We start from the raw sequence: 11,473 nt of genomic DNA on the forward strand, positions 1-11,473 counted from the left end.
TCCTGCTATGGTCACACCTTGGCAACCAGCTTTGCACAGCTTCTTTTAAAGGCTAGAAACTTCTCCAGCAGTCTCATCCAGAGCCCCCAAGACCAAGATTTCTCAGAAGTTCCAGCTGAGAAATGTATTTTTATGTTTCCTTAAAGGAGACTCCAGTGCATCCTTCAGTGAACTGTTCTTGAAGAGAAGGGGGAAAAATCAATGCTTTCAGATAGCATTACCTGGCCCTGAATAATCCTGAAGCTGCCCATGACTTACTGTAGAGAGTATAATTGAAGTGAGGATAAACTGCACACCATTTCAAAGTCTACTAAATTGAAACCGTTCTTTTTGTTGACACATGCTTGGGAAGCTGTAGATAATGTGATTTAAAATAAATACACTGGCCCAGGATACTTATATAATTGAAATAAATATGGAATAACCCATAGAGTCCACGGGCGGTTGGGTAAATTAACCCCTTGCGTGCCGGGCGATGAGGCGTCGGCGCAAGGAGAAGGACACGGCACTGAGTAAATTGTGGGGGGAAGAGGACGCACACCCTGAAATGAAATGGACACGTCCAAATGTTGAGTTTTCAGAGACTCGGCCTGAGTTGGGGGTGGGGGGAGGGGATCCTGCCCGGTGATGAATCCTCTCTTGATTCCTCTACCGTGCAATTCTGTTGAGTCAATATTAAGGGCTTTTGATACCCTAGGGTAATAGCTACAGTGGATTTTTTTTTAAAGGGGGGGGGCAACGGATGGGTTTTCTTTCCTTGCTTGGTTCCTAGGGAGCAATAAACAGCAAAACACCAAAAGCTGCATTAAAATGCTTTTATCAGAGCCCTTTCGAGCAATCTTTGCATGTGCAATTTCTCAATTAGGATGAACCTGAAGACGGGGGGGGGGGGGGGGGTGGGGGTGAGGGGGCTGCGGGGGTGGTTGCGGAGCCCCCGCAATTCTAACTCCAATTCTGCAATTTGCAGAAAATCTAGAATTTAGGTTTTCATCAGAGGAGCAAAGACACCATGAGTGACAGACCAGCTCTGTTAGAAGGTTTAGGTCACCAGTGATCCCAGGAACTGGGTAGCAGTCTGTGAAGGTCTGCTGGCCTGTGTCTGATCCTGAAGTCAGCAGGGTCAGCCATTGCAAAAGGAAGAGGGACATGCTATGAGGAGGATACGGCCATAACGCAGCCAGAAGAACATTCTGCAACTGGGAGGAGGAACTAGAAGGAGTGTCTGACTCTCGTAAGAACCCGTGCTGTCTCTAGCCACCTCCCCGCCTACAACACCATTGATACATGTGACCTGCTAGGGATCCACACATGACCCTGACCCAGGGTTCAGAGAAGCTGAGGGAAAAGCCAGTGGGAGGGAGGAAGCCATGGGCCCTGCTGCGGGTCCACACCAACCCTATGCCTGGTAGACCCAGCATCCAGTGTGAGGGCAACAGCACCTGACCCCACACCACCTTCCTTCAGAACAAGGCAGCCCTTTCACTCCTTCTTCCAAATCTCACAGAGGCTTCTCTCACAGCCAAGCCTAATCTAGGACCACACAAGGAAATGTAGCCCCAGCTTAGCCAAAGGTGATACAAATCCCCAGGGAACAATCATTAGCAGAACACCAAAAGCATGTTTCATCAAATTCACACACTCTCTTTCTCTCTCTCTCTCAAATAAATAAATAAATAAAATCTTTAAAAAAAAAAAGATGTAGCCAGAGAGGTAGGTGGGAGCCAAATGACATAGAACCTTACTGTGTGGTTCTCCATCCCATAAGGATCCCATAGAGTTTACGCCCATTATTACAGGCTGACATAGGATTTGTAAACAGGAGAGTGATTCAAATGAATGTGCATTTTTAACTTTTTTTAATTTTTAAGATTTACTTATTTATTTATTTTAGCAGGGGGAGGGGCAGCGAGGGGGGTGGGAAGCAGACTCCCTGCTGAGCACAGAGCCTGACATGGGGTTCTGTCTCCCTCCCAGGAGACCATGACCTGAACCAAAACCAAGAGTCATCGCTCAACTGACTGAGCCAAGCAGGCGCCCTCAAATGTTTAAAAACCACTCCTGGAGATGATGTATAGAAGAGGCACAGGGTGGGAACTGGAGGGGACACGAAGGGAAGCAGGGAGACCAGTTACAGATGGAAAACTGATGACAAAAGAGAGAAGGAACTTGTTCAGGATCCGGCAGCTAGACAGTGACAACTCTGTGAACGAGCCCACTTCCCTCCTTTCAAGAGGAGAGCCTCCTGCTCTAGCTGGAGAGAGGATACCCACAGAAGCCCTCATCCGTGGCAAATAACCAGCCCTCCCCCGTGCCACATAGCCTCTGGGCTGCCAACAAACATTCATTGTTGGATTTTAAAATGTTTTGCTAAATGCGTCAAAAATAAAAGACTCATTTTATTCAAAGCAGCATTTACAGTCACTTTACAGCTGGTGGCTGCTAATTGTCATCTGTTAGGTTGGGCATCAGAATGTGGCATCAGAAAATCTGTCCATCTGTCCTGGGCTCTACCAGGCTTCCTTATGCTTCCCATCCACAACCTGCCTTCTTACCATTCTCTCCAGAACCAACCCCCATGTCTCTTGGCACTTATGCCAACCCTCTCCTAGGGGGAAAACAAATTCTTATTCATGAGGTTCCATTGGCTGGAGAAGTGGAAACAGTCACATGAATTCAAAATAAGAGTCTCAAAATGGGGGCCACCCCGCTCTCGGTCGGTTCCTCACTGGCTGTGACCACCCCACGCCTCTGATCCTCTTTGTACAGAGCTTGTTAGAAAGAAATCATTACATGAATAAAGAAAGAAATAGATACGTGAACTCCCTCCCCGAGCCTTGTCTTCCCCTTTCGTCAAATTCTCATTTTAGTAGAATGAGAGCGTGAAATATGCACAGGGAAAGATGAAGAAAGATACACATCAAGGGGTTAAGAGCTTCTATCTCGGAGAGATAAGACTTTTAAAAATTCTTTTTGTTGACCTGTGTTTGGGAACATTTATATAGGAAACAGGCATCTTTTTTTGCAACGAGAAAGGAAAGCAATCAAAGCTTTATTTTGAAGTCAAGACAGTAAGTACCACCTTGCCCACTCAAAGGGCTGGTGGGAGAAGAAAATGAATCACATCCATGAACGCACCTCATGAACGAGGATGCCCAAACACACGTAAAGAATGATGGACGTCCTTATTAACCAGCATGAACACCTGGGCTGTGACCCATGGAACTTTATCCAATATGTCGTTCATTTCTTCTCCCTTCTTCTTTTTCCTTTCTTTCTCCCCATTCTTCCTCCGTTTCTCTTTGTTGACGTCTTGGCCAAAGAAAACAGTGTTTTCCATAGGTCTTACTTGGCCCAGCTGGGATTCAGAACTGAAGAATGCCCAGGCACAGAGGGTGCCCCATTAAAATCTCAAATAGTGGTCATTGTCTATGGGGTTTCTCTCCCTCCTCGGCCTGCACCCCACCTCTCTGAGAATCCGGCATCAGGATATTCATGAACACACCTAGGATCTACTCCAGTTTCTTAAAGCCAAAAACGTTTCATCCCACCTATGCCATAACACCGTCTTCTCTCATCCTTCTTTCATTCAAGGATTCATTTGGGATTTTTTAAGGGTCTTTTCTATGCCAAACACTATGCTGGGAGCTAAGCATCCCAAGAAGGCAGGGTGGGTGGGTTTCCTGTCCCCATGGGACTGACATTCTGGCAGGGGAGAATAATATTAATCAGTCGCATGATTACTTAAGCTCAGTAAATGATTGAAAATTAAAGTACAGGGTGCTACAAGAGGGTGCTTCAGGGGATTGTGACCTAATCTGGGGGGCTATGAAAGCTTCCTTGAAAACAATGATGGTGACCTAAAAAAGGAAGGTAAATCAGGAGAAGTGAAGAATGTTCCAAGCAAAGAAAACAGACGGTGATATGTTCTTAAATCTAGAGAACAAAGTGATGGTTACCAGAGGGGAGGGTGGGGGGTGGGGGTGGGAGAAATATGAGATGGGGTTTAAGGAGTGCACTTGTGATGACCACTGGGTATTGTATGGAAGTGGAGAATCATTATATTGTACACCTGAAACTAGTATTACACGGTATGTTAACTAATTGGAATTTAAATAAAAACTTATAAAAACAATAAATACTAAAATGTAATTTGTACAACAAATTAAGATCATGTAAGGGCAATAGAGAGGGCAAGTAGATTGGGGGGGGAGCACCACCCAGCATGAAGGCCTCAGGCCATGTGAGGGTCGTGGTTTTAATCCAACCACAGGGGAGGCTATGGAAGGCTTTTCAGGAGGAGGATGACCTATTTACACGTGTGCGTGTGTGTGTGTGTGTGTGTGTGTGTGTGATGTCACGTGGCAAATCACCAATTGTCTCCAAATCCTTCTTCCCTTTTTTCTGGGCACATTTCACCCAACAAGGGCCTCTATACCCCAACCCACTTCACCCAGGTATAGCAGGAGAAAATAAAGAATTGCCATACCACATGAGCACCTTTCCTGTGGGCTGGAATGTGGATGTGGCCATAACCCCCCATCAACCAAGAGGACAAGGACAGCACCCTTGGTAATGGCAGAGCAAGAGGGGAAAGCTACCTGAGCCCACAGACCCACTCATCCACTTTGGACTCCTGCACAAGAGAAAGAAACAGGGGCCTCTGGGTAGCTCAGTTGGTTAAGCAGCTGCCTCTTGATTTTGGCTCAGGTCATGATCTCAGGGTCATGAGATCAAGCCCCGCATCAAGCTCCACACGCAGCATGGAGTCTGCTTCAGGATTCTCTCTCTCCCTCTGCCTCTCCCCCTGCACATGCACCCTCTCTCACATAAATAAACAAATCTTTATTCAGATAATTAAGTATTTATTTAACTAAATAAATAAATCTTTAAAAAAGAGAAAATTAGATGTCACTTGAGACACTTTTGGAATCTTAGTTATAGCATCTTAGTCTATATCCTATTTAATCTGTGAACGTTGAGTAAAATTCTTTGGTTGTAAGCAACAGAAACTCAGGTTAACATAAGCTTAAAAGAGCAGTTTACTGGAAGGCTATGGGTCAGGGCCCAGAATCACTGGAAAATCTAAAGACCCTGGCTCAGAAGCAAAAGTTCATGAGTAGTGTATTTTGGCATGGTCAACAGGATGGATAACTGCAGTCACTGTCAGTGTTTACCACATTCTGCTCAAAATCCAAATTCTGGGGACAGAGGATCTGCATGCCAAGAATGGGTCACATGCCTACCTTGGGCCAAATGAGTGGGCTGGAAGCAGTGGAGAGCAGTAAGACTGTACCCAAAGGAACTGGATAACCACACACACACACACACACACACACACACACACAAATCATGGTGTTATAACCAAGAAAATAGGAATAAATGTCCATCCCAAGAGAGCAGGAGTGAATGAACATAGAGCAACCATTTGGGAGCTATGGTGGCAGTCCCACCAAGCATTGACTGATGCTGTCTTGGAGAAAGAGGATAGGAATTATGATACAAAGAAATACATAAATGTACATATATTTAAGAGGTAGAATCAAGAGAACTTAATGTGTCTTTACTCAGATAATGAGTGTCTGGCTTTTAACAGAAGTAACTTTTGAACTACAAAACCCCAAATCGAGATCACATTTAATTTAATTTAATTTAATTTAATTCACATTGGATTTCCAACTTCGTATATGTTGGAGTAATTTATATCAGATTAACCCTCTGGCATTCACAAATAAAAACTTTGAACAAAATACACACACAAAAAAATGATTTGCATGTGATGATGTTCTTTATAGTTATTGAGGAAAATCTAAATACAGAGCAATATGAGTACTATTAGGGAAATTAGTATAGGTAAAATGGGGGGCTGCTGAAGGATAAGGAAACTCTCTGTACTTTTCCCTCAATTTTTTTTCTGTAAATCTAAAACTGCTCAAAGAATGTAAGAAAATCTATTAATTTTTAAAAATCAATTTTTAATTAGCCCCATAGAAAAATTATGAATAGTAACATAGATTCCAATCTCAGGGAATGGCACTGAAGGAGGGCTAAGTCTGCTTTATCAAGTTGTAATGATCTGCTAGGAAAAAACAAAAACTCAGGCAGAAGATTGGGAAAAAAGAAACCAATGGCCTATATAAACCCATAAAATGTGTTCATCATCATTAATCATTGGGATATGGCAAAACTGAAATCATAGAGAGATATCACCACACGCCACTCCAGTGGCTAAAGTTCAAAAGACAAACAAGTACCAAGCATTAGTGAGGATATGGAGCAACCGGAACTCTCATACCTTGTTGGTGGGAATGTAAAATGATACAACTACTTTGAAAAACAATTCCATTAAAAAATTAAGCATTGCTTTCTACTCTAGGACCCACTCATTCTATTCCTAGATATTCAACTTAGAATAAACATACAACCACAAAAAGATTTGTACATGAATATCTGAGGCAGTTTTCTTCATAATAGTTCCAGGCTAGAAATAACCCAACTATCCCCCAGCAGGTTAAGTGGATAATAACATTTTGGGGTATATCCAGCCAATGGAATACTACTCAGAAATAAAATGGGCACACAACAACATAAATGAATCTCAAATACTAGGCTGAGTGAAAGCAGCAGATATGAGAGAGTCATAGTCTATTTGTGTAAGTTTCTAAAACAAAGAAAGCTGAATACATTGGGCTTTCAGCTCAGCAGGGAGCTTGCTTCTCTCTCTCCCTCTGCCTGCTGTTCCTCCTTTTCATGCTCACTCTCTCTCAAATAAATAAATAAAATCCTTAAAAAAAAAAAAAAAAAGGAACAAGAAACCAGAATAGGTACAAAATATCAAGGGATGAGGAGGAAAGAATAAAAGAGCTCATTCAAAGTATCACCAAGAAGACTTTAATTTCATATGAAGTTGAGACTGTGATAAATAGGTAATTTCCTAAGAAAACATTGTCACAGCAGACCCAGGAAGAGCTAAGAACCCAAATACACTAATTTTGTAGAGATTTATTAATTTATTGTAACACTTTTACATCACAAGTGTAAACACATACAACTACACTTTTTCCGTTTTTAGATATACTAATTTTAGAAGTAATTTAGAAAGGAATCAAAGAACTAACCACCTAAAATGTAGAAGACCCAGATGGCTTCACAAGGGAAAACTACCAAAACCTCACAGAATGGATGACTTCTAATGCCACTTCAAAACATTTCAGAGTCTTCAAAGATCATTTCCATCCTCTTTTTATAACACCAGGGAAACTTTGATACCAAAATAGGACAAAGATAGCATAATAAAAAAAAAAAAATACAGAGTAAATCGCCCTTATGAATAGTAATGCAAAAATCCTGAATAAAATATCAGCACTTAGGATCTGGCAGCACACTAAAAGAATAATATACCAAGATTTAAAATGCAAAGATAGTCCAACATTAGGGACTCACTATAGTCACATATCAACGAAGAAAAATGATATAATCATCTTCAAAAATACTGGTAAAGGTATTGGATAAAAAATAACATGCAGTCTTAGTTGACAAAAATAAACTCCTTATGAAAATATAAGGAAATAGATACATCTTTAATATGACTTTTTAAACATATATATAAAGAAAAAGTCATCATCATGTATAGTAGTGAATTAACAAATCATTCCCACTCAAGTCTGGAATGAAATAAGACACCACACCAAAACAGTTTAACATTGTTCTGGATGCTTAGCAAGCCATGAAAATATGGTAGTTAAAACTAGATAGGGGAAGGCAAGACAAGGATTATTTGTACATTATGGGATTTTATATAGTACCTAGAAAACTCAAGAAGATCCTCTAAAAAGCTATTAGGAAAAAAACAAGAACTCAGACAAGTGAGTAAGTTTTATATATGAATAACACTAGCTTTCTCTATATAGATATCCCAATGAGAACCCATCATGGAAGGAAAAGTCTCATTTATAAACAGAAATTTTAAAAGATAAAATATTCAGGAATACACTTTAAACTGTAGGCATCCTTGTAAAATGTGCGGAATCTTTGTAAAAAGAAAACATGAAGGCACCCCTAAGGAACATGAAACAAAACTCAAATGAATGGAAAAACAACCCTGTTCTTGGAAGGAAGGTTGAGTATTATTTGTAAAGATGTCCCTTCACCCTAAATCAACCCATAAATTTTATGTAATCTCAATACTATATCAATAGACTGTTTCTTGGATGAGTAAATCTTATTCTACAGAACTAGAAAGCTACAGTAATTAAAATAATTTGGTGCAGGTGTATAAAACCAATAGAAAAGAACAGTGAGTCTAGAAATAAATCTAAGTACCTTTGAAAATGTATTATGCACCAAAGGTGGCACTTCGGTTGGTGGAGAAAAAAATAGAACCTTTTCAATAAAAGGTATAATGACAACTAGCTAGCCATCGGGGAGGGAGGGATGGAAGAGACAGATTCCCTAATTCACATCTTACCCCAAAATAAATGACAAGTAGATCAAACATCTAACCATGAAAAATAACATAAGAACAGTAAGAGAAACACAAGGGAATTTTTTTAAATTTTGGAATAGAAAAGACCATTTGAATCATGATGTAAAACCCAAAGCCACAGAGAAAAGTTTTACATTTTTTTTAATTTATAGTTTAATTCCATAAAAAAGTAAGATGTCTGCACAATGAAATAGTCACCATAAACAAAGGAAACAAACAAAAAAAAAAAAAAAACTGGGAAAAAGTATTTGGGACATATCTGGCAAAGAGCCAGTTTTGTCTAAGAAGTTTTTTATAAGTTAATGAGAAAAGTTCAACAGCCCAATAAGTAAATGAGCATGAAAGATGCAGTGTGGTTCACAGGGTTAGAAAAAAATGCTTTTTAAAAATATATTGAACATTACTCATAATTATGGAAATGTAAATTAGACCGTTAAAAAAATGTGCCATTATTTCAACCTATCAGATTGGCAAAAACCAAAGTTCTCCTACAGATATGACAAAAACTTACATCCTTAAAAGCTACAGCAACATGTATTCATTAGTAGAAGCTCATACAATCTCCAAAAATTTCCTGGGTACATAATCTTGGCCCAGCAATTGTTGTTCTAGAAACATATTTAAGAATTTATTCTAACAGGTTATTCACATATGTGCTCCAAGATGTTTGTACAAAGACGTCCATTGAAGCAGTCTTTCTAATAGCAAAAACTGCAAACAGTCTAAATGTCTTTCACTATGGAAATGGTTTTAAAAAAAAGTAAAGTAAAAAAAAAAAAACAAAAAAGTAACATGTAGGTAGCTTTTACAAAGAATGAGGTATCTCCTGGTGTGCTAATATGAAACTACTGCCAACATGTAGTGGGTTTAAAAGAAAAAAGTGAGGTCCAGAACAGTGTATATTATACACCCCATCTGTTCATACAGTAGCCATGTCAATACAGCATATCTCCACAAGGCATCACAAGCAACTAGCAAGGATGATGCATTCTGGGATGGGGAGCTTGGACCTAGAGGCCAGATATGGAGGGAGACTTATTTTGCATTGCACATGTGCTAATGTTGTGTGAATGTTTTACTGCGTGCCCACATGACACGGAAAAAGTACACACTTCAAGAAAATAAATAACGAGAAATCTCCTTGAACAATCAAAAAAAAAAAATCAAGAAAATAATTCCATTTACAACAGCACCACCAACACAACAACAACAAAAAAAAAGCCTTAGGAATAAATTTAACCAAAGAAGCAAAGAGTAGTACCCTGAAAACAACAAAACATTGTTGAATGAAATTAAAGAAGATACAGATAAATTTTAAAATCCCCATGTTTATGGATTTGAAAGCTGAAGATGTCAGTACTATCTAATTCAATCTACAGATTTAATACAATCTTTCTTAAAATCCCAACGACTGTTCTGCAGAAATAAAAACCTCCATCCTAAAATTCATATAGAATTTAAAGAGACCCTGCATAGCTAAAACAATCTAGAAAAAGAAGTTAGAATCCTCACAGTTCTTGAATTCAAAACTTACTATGAAGCTACAGTAATCAAAAAGTGTGGCACTGACATAAAGATAGACTTATGGAACAATGAGAAAGAATTCAAAACCCAGAAACAAACTCTCACATATATGGTTAAATGACTTTTGATAAGGTGGCCAAGACCATCAAATGGGAAGACTCTTTCACTAGATTGTGTTAAGAAAAGTGGATGTCCATGTGCAAAATATTGAAGTTGGATCCTTACCTCACACCATATATGAAAATCACCTAAAATGGATCAAAGACCTAAGTGTAAGAAGGAAAACTGTAAAACACTTAGAAGAAAACATAAGGGAAAAGCTTAATGACATTGGATTTGGGAAGGATTTCCTAGATATGAAAAAGCCCAGGAAATAAAAGGAAAAATAGACAAATTGGACAAGAAATTAAGATTTCTCGGGGCGCCTGGGTGGCTCAGTGGGTTAAGCCGCTGCCTTTGGCTCAGGTCATGATCTCAGGGTCCTGGGATCGAGTCCCGCGTCGGGCTCTCTGCTCAGCGGGGAGCCTGCTTCCCCCTCTCTCTCTGCCTGCCTCTCCATCTACTTGTGATTTCTCTCTGTCAAATAAATAATAATAAAAAAAAAATCTTTAAAAAAAAAAAAAAGAAATTAAGATTTCTGTACATCTAAGGACATAATCAACAGAGTGAAAAGGTAACCTCCAGAATGTGAGAAGATATGTGCAAGTCATATATTTGATAAGGAGTTATTATTTAGAATATATAATAAACTCTTACAACTCAATAACAAAAAAGCAAATAATTCGATTTAAAAAACAGACAAAGACTTGAATGGACATTTCTGCTAAGATGACAGAGAAATGACTTCCAGAGCAAGCATCTGCAAAGATGCTCAACATCACTAATCATTGGAAAACAGTGCAGTGGTTCCTCAAAAAATTAAAAATAGAATTTTCATATGACCCAGCAATTCCATTTCCAGGTATCTACCCAAAAGAACTGAAAGCAGATTCTCAAACACACATCTGCGCACCCCTGTTCATAGCAGTACTATTCACAATAGCCAAGAGGTGCAAGCAAACCCAATGTCCATCAACAGATGAATGGATAAACAAAATATGGTTTATTCTACATATGCAGAGGAATACTATATTTTTTACCCAACCCCCACCCACTCACCTCCCCTCTGGTAACCATCAGTTTGTTCTCCATAGTTAAGAGGCTATTTCTTGGTTTACCAAGCTCTCTCTTTTTTTCTCCCCTTTACTCAGTTGTTTTGTTTCTTAAATTCTACATATGAGTGAAATCATATGGTATGTCTTTCTCCGATTTATTTCATTTACCATTATACTTTCTAGTATATATCCATGTTATTGCCAATGGCAAGATTACTTTTTTTAACGGCCGCATAATATTCCATTATATATATATATATATATATATATATATATATATATGTGTGTGTGTGTATATATATATATATATATA

General features: G+C 39.1%; 1 pseudogene; it reads right to left on the reverse strand.

The window, feature by feature from the left end:
• Positions 1–11,473, reverse strand: part of LOC132004959 (large ribosomal subunit protein uL1-like) — a 91,391-nt pseudogene that overhangs the window by 66,804 nt on the left and 13,114 nt on the right.

The sequence above is a fragment of the Mustela nigripes genome, chromosome 17 (assembly GCF_022355385.1).
Source record: "Mustela nigripes isolate SB6536 chromosome 17, MUSNIG.SB6536, whole genome shotgun sequence".
Classification (NCBI taxonomy): domain Eukaryota; kingdom Metazoa; phylum Chordata; class Mammalia; order Carnivora; family Mustelidae; genus Mustela; species Mustela nigripes.